This window comes from Xiphophorus couchianus, chromosome 13 (genome assembly GCF_001444195.1).
Source record: "Xiphophorus couchianus chromosome 13, X_couchianus-1.0, whole genome shotgun sequence".
Taxonomy (NCBI): domain Eukaryota; kingdom Metazoa; phylum Chordata; class Actinopteri; order Cyprinodontiformes; family Poeciliidae; genus Xiphophorus; species Xiphophorus couchianus.
Genome location: NC_040240.1, coordinates 20,545,096 through 20,561,141, shown reverse-complemented (window position 1 = coordinate 20,561,141; position 16,046 = coordinate 20,545,096). Strand labels below are relative to the sequence as shown.

Here is a 16,046-nt window from a genome sequence, read left to right as displayed (position 1 = left end):
TCAAAATTAACCAGACAGAACACAGGAGAAAAAGATACTAATGTAGCCTGAAGAGTGGTTTCTATCCAGTTACATATCCAGAAACAACAACAACGTCTTTGCCTGCTTAAACCACTCACACAATTATATTTCACAATTGACGTTCTTTCTCAAACGTCAATTGTGTTGATGGTTTCCCATCAAGATCTCTCCAATCTAAACATTTTCCACAAAGTCTCGATTCAGGATAATTTAGTCATTTTACAATAGTATTCATATTCCATGAGGATAATTGAAAATATATATTCCTAAAACATGATTGCTAACATAATATTCCCCAAACCTTCAGACAAGGTGTAGCAGCAGCTCCAACAACTTTCTTCCTAATAAGTGTCCTGTTAAACGTATTTAGAGGGAAATATGTGAGGCAGAGGTACCTGGTGATTTATTGCATTAAAACCTGTTTATTATCTTTCTAGACTGTGTGAAAAACACAGCCTAACATTTCCAACACATCAGCTGCAAAAAAGTGAACTGAATATCTTCACAGAGTGGAAATAATCTTGCTGAAAAATGCAATGATCCAGATATAATGGCATAAAGAAATCAACAGCGGGAACTAAAACCACTAGTTTTTCAGTGACAGATAATACCTTGCTGTTCTTTGTGCAAAGGTCATCACCTCTAAACTGTGTAGAAACATATTTTTCATGCCCCACATTTCTACAAACTCTTTTTCCTGCAACAAACCTAAACTTGACTCGTCCAGACTCCCTTGTTGTTAATTAGCGACACTAAGCCCCTAAAAGAAACTCCATTCACTTCACTTATAAAATGCAGAAACTGTACCAACTCCCATCTGAGTTTGCGAACATTATTTTTATCAAAATCACTGGATACAGTCTTCACCTCTCATCCAGAAATGAACTGAACTGTGCTGCATGCATTTTTACAAGTTCAAGCAGGTCTTTAACCTTCACTTTTCCCGTGAGATCTCTGCAGCGATTCAAAGTAATCTGGGACTAGTCCAACTCCACCAACACAAAGACACACACACACACAGATCCTGTAGATTATATTCACAATCACACAGAGCAGGATTCATAGCAGACAACTGTGTGGCCCTTCCACTAACATGTTACACATGTCTTTCTTACAGCAAACTGTTTTTCTTGGACTGAATTCAGGAAAGCTATTGATTCTACACAATGATCTGTACAACAGCAAAAAAAGAATCACACAGACAAAGATGTTATAACTAACCTTGTGAGGAACACTGTTCTGTCCAGTTTGAAGACAGAACCGATGGATTCCCCATGCATGATCTGAGATTCAGCATAAACAACCGGAACAAAGAAAGCAGACAGCCAGAACTCTATTCAACTATCTCTTGTTTTATGTTTTCTCCAGTTCACTTTAGGACGTAGCAGTTTGAAATTCATGCTTGAATAAAGATGTAAGCATCTCTATAAGCCAAACACAGAACTATAAGAAAAGTCCCTTTATAAACCATCTAGAACATATTACCTCAGTGAACATCACTGCTATAGTGTCAACAAAATACCCAACAACGTTTGTCAATAAATCATGAGCACAATATGCATGACGTCTTGAAATCAGAAGGTTGTAGGTTTGATTCCAGCTTCCTCTCGTCACATGTTGATGAGCCACTGCACAAGAAATTATGTATCATCTGTGTATAAATGTGCTGACTTGTGATTGTGAATGTGTCTGGATGGTCAATATGACTGGAATGGGCCTATACTACTTCAGTTTATCATTCATATACAGGGACTTTAGTGTTGGTCGGAAATACAATCAAGCAGTACTTTATACTAACACAAACAAATAACATGTTTAAGGTAAAAGTTCTAATACAACTTATAGATTAAATGAGGAGTAAGATTCACAAACTTCAGCCCATTAATACATAGCAACACACACTTATTGTGAATAGGAACAATCTCCTTACCTTGAATATGGGAGTGTCAAGCACAGGCAGCGTCGGAGCAGAACCAGTGACTGAGCGAGACGCTACCAAAGCCAAGAAGGGAAGGCCGTTTCAATCCTGATTGTCCCTGTGAGTTTATAAATCTGCAGAGGAAAAGAAGAGAGGGTGCCAGGAGTGAAATCAGTGGGTTTTTTTACTTTCACCCTGATGCACAGTAAGATTGGTGCAGGTTTTCCTGAGAACTGGGACACACATATCAGAATACGGCTCCGTGGAATATCAAGTTTTGATCCGAGCAGATAGAAGATGAAGACGCTGGGCTGATCATCCTCATGGTTGGAGCAAATATCAGGTACCACTATCATTTAACACCAACTAAAACGTGTCAGCAGCAGATTGCATTATCATAAGAACTGGGTGGTGCGCTTCTTTCTAGGATCATTTGTCAGTTTTGAACACTCTGTATGAACATTTCCACATTTGATGAGTAACGAGCAGAATGCCCTCCTGACTCTAGAGATAGTTTTAATGTTGGTTGGTCTAAAAACAGTTTTAATTATTAAAGTTCACAGAAGCACCATGTTTGCACAAAGTACAAGCACATACACAGTTTTTAGTTTTGCTTTACTCCATTTTAAAATCATTCACTTCCATGGATAATTAGAATAATGCAGAATAAAACATGTCATCTCAGGCACATTAGAGGAGTTTTCTATGTTAGAGGAAGATGTTGCCAGTAGCAGTTAATTTAACAGCTTGAGATAGGAGACAACACCCAAATTAATCAAATTTGAACAAAGTAAAATGCCCAAATTATACAGAGTTAATAAAAAGCTACCAGTCATTTTAAAATTACAGATTAATCCATCTCAACTAAAACGTATAACAAATTTTCTCCTTTGAAGTTATTCTGACTGAACTGAAACATTTTTATTTCTAGTTCCTCAATTTTGACTTTCTGAACAATCAAGGTTTTTATTCTAACTATATAAATATTAAGTGGCTAATTTTACCAGAAGTGACACTTTACACTTCTTTTGCATGTTTGTTACACTACAGCGATCAGAACATGAAACTATTTTAAAATACAAGTCAAAGGAAACACAAGTGAAAATAAAATCCAGTTTTTAACTGGATGGAGTTTTTTATTAAAAGAGAGAAAAAAATAGATCTAGGTTTTCCCTCACATAATCTACATCTTGTTCACCTTTTCACACATGCTACAATCTTTTCTTGTAGTGATAGGACCTATATTAAATAAATAATGTATCTTGTTCACCTAATGGCAACAACAACAATACTAGACAACTAAAATGTTTCACCCTTTACCTGTGTAGATTGACAAAAGTAAAGCAAATTAAAATCTGATTTATTTTTCCACCTTAAACATCTTTTGTCGCTACCTTGAAACGATCATTTGAAATCTGAATTCAGGCATTCAAACCTCAAGTCAAAAGTGACTCCAGTTGTGTTTTAAGAGTTGCAGTTTTCTTTTGCTCAGTGCTAGAAATCCCTTTGCCCCAGTATGCTTGCTGTGAAACAGACAGATGACTGCTTCATGGTTTTTATGTATTCTAGATACAGACTTTATGCACCAAAGCAGCTCTTTGAACTGAGCGAAAAAATTTAACCACCTGAGTGAGAAGTAAAATACTGCTGGTGCTCAGGAATCAGGCCTCAAGCTCAGTTACAAATTGGAGGTGCTCAGTCTGCTAGTGGCAGCTGAACTTTCAATGCAATAATATAACGTATTAAAGTGGAACTTACCGCAACTAAATGTAGTAAAATAAAACCGAATGGGCTGCAGAGGGAGTAAGCTAGTTTACCCTGATGGATTGCAAATGAAAAATATCTAAAAAATAATAATTTGATTCTGTAAGAACAAACAGAACAACTCAATTTGCAAGAACTGAAGCTCAGCTTACAGAATAAATAAGCAGAAAGCAGGGAAGTGCCTCACTTCATAATTATTTTACATTCTGTTTTAATCTGATGAATTTCACACAACTTGCATAATATTTCACTGTGTCTGTTGACATTAAGTGGAAGTCTCACTTTGAATCTCAGCTCTAATTATCTGCCTTGTAAGACAACAATGAATTTATAGTGAGCATGAAATCTCATTGCAGTCAGAGTTAGCAAGAGGCACAGAGTTTTCACCATCCACCAAATCCTATTTATATATAAAAAAATAAAAACATTTTATCCTTACTGTGAAAAAATGATACATGCGTCCCTTTCCTTACAGATTTAAGAAAAATAAGGTATTGAAATCAATCTGCCTCCATCCAATATAATAAAGCTAAAGATAATGATTCAACAGCCTCCTCACATTTCTGCTAAACATGTTGTTGATTGGAGCAACACAAGTGGAAGTCTTTTCAAGGGATTCCATTACTTGCAAGACATGATGGCTACATTTAAAACACAGTAGTGGCAGTGTGATGCTCTGGTATCAAAAACAAGCCACAATGTAGGGAAACAAATTCCACTTCTGCTAAAACATGCAAGAGTGGCGAAAAAAGTAAAAAGAAGAAGAAATCGATAAGGGGCAAACAATTCTTCATAGCAACGGCCTGAATCATAAAATGTACTGATGGAGGAAACCAGAAGAGATTTTATCATCAGGGAGACTCTTAGTGCAGGTTATCTGACTTTCAGGATTGTATAGCTAGACATAAAACATCCACCTCTCAAAAGGTTTTCTCTTCTCATACCAGCTGATTTATGTTTCAGTTTTTAATTTGCATCAAGTGCCAACAAATAAAAAAAACCCACACAAGGGAGGATACAACAGGATGGTTTTCATGCATCATTACTCCTTAAACTACCTGTGTGCAACAGAATTGTAGTAAACTTCATTTAAATCATAGTTGACACGTTGAACCTCCACACGCCATTACCCAGCAGCCCCTGCTGTGCATCTATGACACGTGCGCTCACAGGGTATGCAAGGTCGGTTCATTAACGCCCGATAGCAACACGCTTTGTGTTTCCATAATGAAATTCACAAAAACAGCCAAGTTGAGACCAAATCAATTTGTCTCCATTTATGTTTTTTTCTTCTTTAACAGACATCACACACACCCAAAAACACACACAGTTTCCTGCTGAGTCTCCAGTTGGTTGGAGCCCTCTGAGCTCTCAGCCACTCTGAAAAGATATTTCAAACTGAGACTGTAAGGCTGAAGAAATCACAGATTATCTGCTACCGGAAACAACAAAGGCAGGATTGAAAAATGACAAATGTTAAATAATTCCCCATTTAAAATGAAATAATAAAATCTAATTTTAAAAAGAAAGTGAAGAGAGAATCCAGGGGATTTTAGAACTGATACCAGAATTATGCGTTTTTGTATACAAAGATTACAATAGATTTAAACCGTCTCATTGAGTCTTATCTATTTATCTAAAAACATTTGCCAAAATGTAGTATTACCCATTGCTGTAATTGGATAGTAATAATTCTGGCTGGTTGATTGGATAATGGGAAGGTAGGGAGACAATTTGTGGTTTGTTTGGTCATCGGTTAATGATAAAGTTTGTAATTGTGACTTTTTGGTTGGTAATAAATTGTTAACTGGTTGTTTAGGAGGTAGGTAATATTTGTGGCTGGTTAGTTAGTTGGTTAATTGCGATTAACTGCAGTTGACTGGTGGGTAATAATTGCATATGGTATAATTGTGGCAGGTTATTGGCTTGTTTGTTGATAATTATGGCTAATTGTGAGGGGAAAAAAGATAACTAGGGAGTATTTGTATGGTTCGTTATAATGTAGTTAATTAGTTTGCTGATAAAGATGTGCATAAAAACCTTAAAATTGCCATGGTGGTTTGTTACCTCAACATGTCATTTTGCTACAATAATCTGTAAATGAAGACGACTCTTGGTCCGTTCACGTTTGTCAGAATTTCAGTCGTCAGATGGGATTGATGGATTAATAAAAATATTTCTAGATACTATCTCAGCTCAAAAATTAAGTTAATTACAAAAACATACAATTACAACGTATTATACATGCGTCCCTTTGCTTACAGATTTAAGAAAAATAAGGTATTGAAATCAATCTACCTCCATCCAAAATAATAAAGCTTAACTCAGTGAATCACGAGAATCACTCTTTTTAAGAGTGTTTCTCAAGGTGACACTTTCTTTTTATGAGATAATGTAACTGCAATAATATTACCCTGATTTTAAGACTTTTTACACAAGTGCCAAGACTTGAAGTTAATGTAATAAATGCTGCACAGTGGCGCAGTTGGTAGCACTGTTGCCTTGCAGCAAGAAGGTCCTGGGTTCGATTCCCGGCCGGGGTCTTTCTGCATGGAGTTTGCATGTTCTCCCTGTGCATGCGTGGGTTCTCTCCGGGTACTCCGGCTTCCTCCCACAGTCCAAAAACATGACTGTTAGGTTAATTGGTCTATCTAAATTCTCCCTAGGTGTGTGTTTGTGTGTGAATGGTTGTTTGTCCTGTATGTCTTTGTGTTGCCCTGCGACAGACTGGCGACCTGTCCAGGGTGTACCCCGCCTCCCGCCTGGAACGTAGCTGGAGATAGGCACCAGCAACCCTCCCGACCCCATTAGGGACAAGGGTGCACAGAAAATGGATGGATGGATGGATGGATGTATTTTATGCATTTATGAAGTAGATGGATAACATGTGATTCCCACTATCAAAACGTGTGTCATTGCATTGACAGCCATTATCCCTTTACAGTAATTAAGAAGTCAAACTGGCTCTCTGGCAGCCAGTTGCTCATGAAACAATTAGGAGCTTTGCATCAGAGCAGAATAAGGATCTAAGGAGTTTTCATAATTAAATATGCAAACCAGGAGAGTATCATCACATCAAGGTTCAGATAGGTGACTTGGTCTCTGTCCATCTTCCTTCTCAGCTTAGCAAGTCAGCTAAAAGGTCAGAAACCCATCAGTTAAGATGTTGACTTGCAGGGTTTACAGTTGTAGGCTGTGTGATGACAAAGAGCGCAGACACCTTGTGGAAAGGGAGGAGAGGGTTTGCCTGCGGTTGACAATGTCCAGCAGGTGAAAACAAAAAAGATGTAAACAGCTTCAGCGACGAGGCAGAAGTTCAGACTGCGAGCACGGAAGCAGAGCAGCAGGGGAGGAACTTATTTAGAGATGGTGGGAGAATAAAATGGCAGAAGAATCAGATAGGAAACAGATGGGTGAGGCAAACCCACTGGCAGCTCTCAGTCAAATTTCTCTTTATGCAAACATGGGGGTTGAATCACATTTGATTGTGATTTGATTGCTGGCTCACAGTGCCGAATGCTCCTTGACTATTGTGTTTTCTCAGGATGAGACTTTGTCAAAGAAGAAAACATGGTCTGCTTTCCAGTTTCAAATTAAGCTCCAAGCAAAGACAATTTAAAAATGTCCAGCAAATTACAGTTCCGGGCGAGAGAAAGCAGAAGGCAGTAATTGCAATTACAACATGTAATCATTTACTCCAAGGACAATGTCCAACAAGTAAAACAGAAAGGAAACTGATTTTGCAGAACTTCAACAATTAGTGACAAGAATAAGCAGCAAGCTTTACATCACCATTTAATCAAAGATCGAATAAATTACAAGCAGAAGATATTTTCACATTTTAATTAAAATGTTTCTCAGACGGTAATGAATTATGTAGCTTTTTGTTTCCTGAAAATGAGAAACATCTGTCAAGAAATCATTGAGAAACAATCAGGAAACAACTAGAAGTTTGGGGTGCAAATAACAGTTTGTTAAAAATATCCACTTTATTCTGAATTTTCATGCATCCTTTTGAAAATGTAAACTTCCACTTTGTCCAAAAGGCTGAAAATTTCACTCTCATCACAGCCAATGAAAAAGTGAGCAGGCAGTGGTAACCTGCTACTGCAAATGTTCAAAGTTCAAACAAAGCTTTGTCACTTTCTTCATCACAAAATAAAGCAACTGATAATAATAATAATAATAATAATAATAATAATAATAATAATAATAATAATAATATTTTATTAATATTATTATTGTTGGGGCACAAATACTTAAGGGAAGCAGAATATTTTATGACATGGAGACGATAAATGAAAGGGTGGTTCTTTGCTGTACACAGACCTGGCAAAAGAGAGACATTCAACCGGCTACAGAAAGAGTTAAAGGTATTGGCAACTTCCTGGAAGCACTATAAATGAAAACCAGATACGGGATAATCTTTGATTTTCGGGTTATGCAACGCATTTCCCCGTCAGCTTTCTCAGGACGGAACTATGACATGTATATTTTAATAAAAGATCTACGAAAGATGCATTTAAATTATGTCTGATGTGATTTGGTGCCAGAAGCCCCACTAGTATAATAGTTAACACATTCAGGTTTTGTTTTATTGGTCCAATTTTTGGTTTTTAAATGGTGTCTTGAGGTTTTAAAAATGTTACGGTTTTAAACCTTCAGTCACAGTGCTCCTACGGTTTAATGTCCTTTTAATGAGATGCTAGAGAAAGGGCCGGAGAGCACATTAAAGCCACCATAAATGAGTTTTGGCTCATGGCGTAGAAATAACACTGAATATCTCTTGGGACTGACTTTCTCAAAGATTCATTTACATTTTAATTGTTTCAATAATGAACATAAAGCAGCAAGTTCTTTGAAGAAAAGTTCACTTTAGCATTTTTCTGAATGGAAGTAATTTCTCTATATTGATATTTACAACGCAAATTATACAATTGTCAATCTTGTCAGTTCTTTTTTGTTTTAGAGATAGAGATAAATCGTTATTGTCATTGTCGCAAGGACAACGAAATTTAAAAGGTGCCATCAGTCAGTGCATATGCTTAAGATCAAATATATTGATTTTATATTGATTTAGAATCAAATATGAAACATGTGCTGCAACAACTCTCTTGTATTAACTGTAAAACATGTGAAGGCATTTGTATTTTAAACATATGGGTCACAAGAATATCATAAAACTGAATTCCCTGCTATAATACGTGAAGCATTAACTGGATAGCTGCCTGTCGGTTGAAAGATACTCCCATTCCCTCAGTGTGCTGTCAATACATACCATGAAACACTGTTGTAGCTCTAACAGCATGGCGGCTTTCTGTTGCCAGTTAAGCAAAATTCATTCCAAACTCCACAAGCCGACTGAATCTAATCCCAAGCATGAAAAGCTGCAGGGATCCAGGCATGGTTACACCCGGTCCCGCTTCACGCTCACACACTCTGCAGCCTGCGTGGGTTAATAAGTGTAAATCTGCTGCCTGTGTCTGCAGGAAAACTGTCAGATCTGTCACCTCATGCAGATTTACTACACCGGCGTCACAACCTCACAGGGTTAATGTGCCGCACACACGCTCACAATGCGGCCCACAAGCTGCAACTTTACATCTCACCCCTCAACTTCGGCATGTATTTATAGTGATGCACACAATTTACTGAAATGCAAGAATTATTATGAGTGCTTTAGCAGAGAAATCTGAGAGAAACCATAATTTAGTCAAATCTTTGATTAAAGAGTTATTAAATTTCAACTCGGGAAGACTCCACTTCTACACCTGATTTTTTTTAATAGAAATTTATTAAGAAAGGGTAATGCAACTGTCTCAGCCTGCCATAAATGATCAGGATTTTGCCAAGCTTAATGCAAGTCATCTCACTTGACGGCAAATCCCATTTCCTAGTGCTTCCCCCTATTAATAGGGATTTAATTTGAAATCAAAGAGTAGCAGTTCAAATATTATTGTGCTGCAAAATGAGAAAAAGAATTCAAGAAGTTGTCAACGGTTTTTGTTAATTCATGTGATCGTAGGAAGTCGGTAAAGATCATGTGCAGCCAATTACAGATCTGTTATAATTACTGAATTTGTGGTTGCACATTTCTCAGCTTTCCACACATCGTGGTGTCTCTAAAAATGCTTTTTACACGCGTCAAAATGTGACGAAAAACCACACTTTATAAAAAATAAATAAATAATCACATCCTTCCTTGAATATTCAATTTGTGCCATTCATGATTCACCCCAATTAAGCACACTCAGCCACTTCATCAGGTTAATCTTGCTGGCACCACGCTGGATTCACTTCGACCTTCAGAAACGTCGTATTTTCTGCACCATAGATCAGAGGTGCCCAAGTCCAGTTTTGGAGAGCAACCATCCTGCAACCTTTAACTGCATCCCTTCTCCAAAACCTCAGAATCAAATAGATGCTCATCAGGCCTCTGCAGAGTGCAGCGACTGTCTAGGTCTGGACGTCCCTACCACAGGTTAAACAAGGTATTGAAAGCATTACTCAGATTTTGCTCCATATTGACATGATGGCAAAATGCAGTTGATGCACATTTGTTGCTTGAACAACTGTCATGTGAATCTCCAAAGGATGCTCTATTAACATATAATCTGATGACTGTGGGGGCCATTGGAGTACAACAAACATCATATTCCTTCATATCCTGGTTGTAACAAGAGGCCGTTTATGCCTTTTAATCACTTTGAACCAGTCTGTCTGGTCTCCTCTGAAATCAACAATCCATGCCACTGCTGCTTCCCAAATATTTTCTGGTTTTTGGACCAGTTTCTGTAAAGCTGGAGAGGTTTTGGTGGAAAAATCCAGCAGATCAGGAGTTTCTGAATCACTCAGATCAGCCAATCTGGTGCCAACAATTATCCCTCAAAGTCACTTAAATCCAGTCTTTCCAATTCTTATGCTCTGAATGGAAGCAAGTCATATTCAATGCATCCAGATGCAGTTTGTTGACTCGCCATTTTTTAACAAGAAATTTGTCCCAACTAAAGTGGCCAGTGAGTCTATTTTGCTTGTTAGCATATTGGGCTGAAGGGTGGGCGTCTCGCTGAACAGAAAGATCCACACACAACTTAAACTCAAATAAAAAGCCACAAAGATACAGAAATAATTCTTAGATGTTTAAAAAAATTACAATGTCCAGTTTTAAAAACATCTTTACAGACAAAAGGTGTGAACAAATACATGAAACTTGCATTGTTCTAGCTCAATTATAATTTGCCCCCTTAAAGGAAGCTTAAACGGTTACTCGTATACTACATAGATAAAAAAAAAAACATTTCTAAAAACTTAAAGGGCTTGTTGAACACCTGTGAGCAGCTAAAACTCTGTGTCCCCATCAAACAGACTATGAGGTTGCTGGAGGTGAATACTCAATTGATTTTGAACAAATGCGTTTTGTTTCCTGTAGTAAAAGAAGGTAAATCGCCTTGTTAGCACACACAGCAGATTGTAATAAATGGGTTAATCCCACCATTGTTCTCACAATGTGTGTGTGACTATGTGGAGTTTTAGAGCTTGTGAGGAAAGGTTTCCAGAGACTCACTTTGGAAATCAAATAATTGTTTCAGAGCCAAATGGGATTAAGATGTGGTTGGAAAGGGTTGCAGTAAAATCACCGTCAGACCTGTAAAAGGGAAAAGAACAGGCCACTACTTGAATTCAGTAAAAAGAGGGATAAAGAAATAGATGATCTTTCACTAGCTTTGCATTCCTGGCATAAAAAGTATCCTAAATTCAAGGTACAAGAGAAAGCAGATCAGAATAATTTTTTGTGTCCAATTGTACTGTATAAATGATTGAAAAGCGGTAATAGCACGGAGCTGCAGGATAAAAAGAGCAGCATGAGCAGACAAGTGAAAGGGCAAGAAGCGAACACGTTCAATGAAATGCACACTGCGAGTGTGAAATGATCTGCAGCAATCCTCCGCATGTTTGGCAGTGTTTAGATCCTGGCAGCTTGGAGGTCAGCCAACACACACAGAAAAAGGTCAGCCAAATAGGTTTTATGCTTTGAATAAGGTTTTTTGAGCCTCTGGCATTCCTAAACACTGAAAATTGAGCCAAGAAAACGCATCGAGCTGAATACAGGTGGCAGCATCTCTGACGAAGAACAGAGCATCTTTGAGGCAGTCCATGCACACTAAATAACTTGCATTCCTTTTCTATTTTTTTCTAAACGTTTCCTCCACATCTTTATCTCTGGCATTTATATTTGTTTTTTCAGCAGCGAGAAACACTTCAAAACATCTCTGCAGATGCTCAGACATGAATGCCAAGTGATATTCGTTTTTTATTTTGGACAGGGTGTGTTCATTTTGCATGCACAAAAGGTAGAAGCTGATAAATTAACATGATTGCTGTGGTCGGCTTTTTGATCTAAAGGAAGGAGCAGCTGCTGACAAAGCAAAAACAATCCCCAACAAAGGAAACTATTCTGCCTTTAATGTGAAAAGCTGATTCCTTTAGGAAATTCAGGGGGAAAAGTTTATGGATGCCAAACTTTGATGTGACCTTGTAGGAACAAATAGGAGGGAAATGAGAAAAATGCAGCCGTATAAATCAAAAGGTCAGTTAATCAAATCTTTCCACTCCCTGCATAAAAAACAATTTCCATTAAGGATTCAGCACCAAAGTGTCAGAACAGATTCTCATTTGCAGTGGAGGATGAACGCCATCGCCGCTTCATTCTTTAAAGCCCCAGCATGCGGCATGACGGATCTCTAGCTCCACGCCTAAAGGTCAGACAAATGAAATCACAGAAAGCTGCAGGACGTGTGTCGAAGCCGCGCGCACCGAAGAAATTCCATCCATCTTCATCTGAGAGCCGCAATTTTACCGGAGACCTGGGTGACTCACGGCGGCAGCGGGGTGAAGAATGAAGGGAGGGAGAGAGAAGAGGAGCGGGGGACCTCAAGGCAGGGAAGCAGAACGAGAACAAAAACAGGACAACAAGAACGGGAAGGAAGAAAGTGAGGATAGATGTCTGTGTGCGAGCGCAGACAGGCAGAACATGAAAACAGAGAAAGACAGTGTGACCACAGGAAGAAAACCCCCCCCAAAAAAATCTTCTTTTTTCCTCTAGTCTGTCAGATAACACACAGAAACAGGAAGTGTTTCACTTGATTATTGGAGATCATATGAGCGTCTATATTCCTGTAAATATTGACTGTGCTCAGTGAATCAGAAGTAATTTTTTTAAAAATCAGTGAAACAGAACAGAAAAACCATAACTTCTGGCTGATTATGAGTGCTAATCGTGTCAGTCTTATAGTAAAAATCCAACGTTTCATTCCATTTACACAAAAAGCAAAACTCTGCTTTGTTGTAAAGAAACTATTTCAACTGTTGCAAAGAATATGAAATATTGATCATTACAGATATGTTATGCATTACATTTGTTTGGATTTCAAAACAAACACCTAAATAAAAACCTGCCAAAGTTTTTACATACTCAAAAACTATACAGTTGCTCCATTCTCTGCTTCATTGAGTAACTCAAGTTTAACTGCTAAATATTAGCTGGATAATTAGTCATACCATCTCCTTGGCTAGAGAGCCAACAGTTTTCTGCTTGACAGAAATGTTGCTCATAGTTTGCCAATTTTAGCTTTCATTCTGCATGAGAATATTCTGATTATTCTGCTAGTTTTGCATCTTGTGAAAATGTCTTCAAGCTGAACAGTTGAAAAATGTTTTTGTAAAACCTGGTAAACGGATCATGTCTGGTCGTATTTCCACCTCCGTCTTTGAACAATAGGCTTTCAACAACGCTTACTTTAAATTTTAAATGTTTAACACTTCTGCAACTTTCAATAAAAGTCAAAGGAAAATTCAGTGACAATATAAAGACTGGGAACTTGCAACACACAATATTTTAATGCACATTTTGAATTTACATTTTTAGTTAATGCACTGAGGCAATAACTACTTATGAGAATATAAAAAGGGAAAATTGGAATAAAGCAGATTATAATCCTTCTAATGAGGTCACACACCTTGAGTGTTTATAGAAAAGTCAAAATTACCTGTATTACTACCATACACTTATGATAATCTTATAATAATCCAATAATCTCTGCTTTTACCATAAATCAACAACAGGGTTATTTTGTAAAACCTTTTTGTAAGTAAAGCTAGTATTAGTGTCAGAAGAAAAACATTTTCTGCAATCCATAAAGAATCATGCTGGAGTCTCAATACATTTAGGCATGAAAAAGTCCCTATGATGCCATTTGAGTAGTTAAACATTGATGCAAAAATAAAATGACAATAAATGTGACTGTACACAAAGAGAAGACACTTCTAGCTTTTCAGTGCCAGATATTAAAACAGCAAGTCTATATGGTATAACATGCAGTCAAGATTCATTTAACAATTTAAAAACAGATTTAGATGAGTTTTATCCGTTTGTAAAAATCACAAAAAGCACTTTTAACTCTACTGTTGTGACAACCCTAACACTAATGTTCATCTTCTTCCTTGTATGCTGGTTTACCTAAAACCACTTCATGTATAGCTAATCATTAACAAATCAAATATATCTGTCAAACTTTATCCTAATCAATTTGCTTTAGCAAACTCAAAGCAAAACAGTTTTGCATCCAAAATGCTAGCTACAAAATGTCAAAAAGCACAAAGACACAAATTTGTGAAATGGCCAAATGGCCAGCAACCCACTGAATCCTTACTTACTTAATCAATGCAAGTTTTAATCTCATTTTCAATATTTAGAAACCAAGACAGAAAATCAAGTTCCCTCTAATAAACACCGCAAACCTCAAAAGGAGAGAGAGCTCCTAATAGTCCCCATTTTCTACTTGTTTTTGATCACAGCACTTAACGCCAAGACAAAATACCTGGGCGATTGTTACATCTGAGCAATGAGTTTCCCTTTAACTGTGTTTCCAATATCTATTCAAAGGTTAATAATGAAGCCAAGTTTTGATGAAGAAATCAAAATGTTTGTCTATAAATCTCAGTCAACTCACAAACTGCAATTTGTTTTATTTGTTGAAAATCGAGCACTGTTGTGAAGTCAGAAGATGAAACACTAAATGCCTTTTTTTCCTCTCTTTTTTTAAGAGTTCAACTTTGGGCTTTATAAGAGGAGAAAATATATCCCAAGGCAAAGCAGGAGGGAGGATGAATGAGGAGGAAAATTAAACGACATCCTGCGGAGTGAACAACTCTCCTTAATCGTCGAGGCTTCGGCTCCTGCATCCATCGCTCCGTCTCCCCCAGTGCTGCAAACAAACGACAGCAGCGCTGATGAGACCTTCACAGGCCAAAAGCCTCATCCATTATGCTGCTGTCAGACTGGGAGTTTAACTCTGCACCTCTTACCATAATAGGCTTCCTGATAATCAGTGGAGTCTAAAGATCAGCTTCAAAATTCAGTTTGACTGAACTCCAAAAGCCTTTATGAGATCTGACTGTTCGAATTAAAGGATTCTCAAATAGTTTGTTCACAGGAGTCAACTCCCGGTGTGTTCCAGAGACGAGGCGCAAAATCATTTCCAAGAGCAGCTTTACTTCACCGCTTCACTGAATATCAACAAAAACTTGCAGCCAGAAGAGCAATTTGTCTTCATTTGATGTAAAACAGATCACTGTGATGAGACAAATGACCCAGGCTCGGTTTGCTCTTCTAAGAACCTCAATGCATATTAAAGGATGGTCACAGTTTTCATACAGCAGCACAAATTCTAGTTTAATCTTGTGTTTCTTGACAAAATTCAAGACAGACTAATTTACAAAGAGCTTTAAAACAAAACTCAAAATCCGTCAAATCGCTGGAGGCTGAGCTAGATGCTGACTAAGACTTGGGCTTCATTCTGGCTTCGGTAAGACTGACTCATTAGTTCACCTTATTGCATGATGTCTAACCAAAACCCAGGCAAGAAACTACGAAACTGAAGAACATTTCCACTCGGAAATTACTTTTCCTCATGTAGGCTGTAAATTAGGTTTACTTCCGCCTTCTGTTTTTAATATCTGTGGCTGGATGAGTCAAGCTAATGCAATTTTTGCCTCCTGTGATGCTCCTTGCTCCTGTGTAAAACCCTGACATTTACATAAATCGTCTTAAACGATTCATAAAACCTGGGTATGTTTCTTTTGAGTTAAAAACGTTAACAGAAACTCATATACACAAACAGATAGAAGCATGATTGCATTAGTAAACTAAGCCCTGAGAGAAATACTGCCAGGATGATTCAATAGCTCTGTCTTTAAAAAACATCCAATTGGATGTTGTTGTTTTTTAAGACAGAGTTTTTGAAATCTGGTTCTCGAGACATTCAGGGCTGAGAGCTTTCCTGCT

General features: G+C 37.6%; 1 protein-coding gene across 2 annotated transcripts in view; it reads right to left on the bottom strand.

The window, feature by feature from the left end:
• Window positions 1–16,046, bottom strand: part of LOC114156407 (semaphorin-6D-like) — a 163,529-nt gene that overhangs the window by 127,005 nt on the left and 20,478 nt on the right. For both annotated transcript variants that reach the window (XM_028036820.1, XM_028036821.1), the window contains exon 2: window positions 1,952–2,073. The gene's annotated coding sequence lies outside the window, so the exon portion shown is untranslated. The remainder of the gene's footprint in view (window positions 1–1,951; window positions 2,074–16,046) is intronic.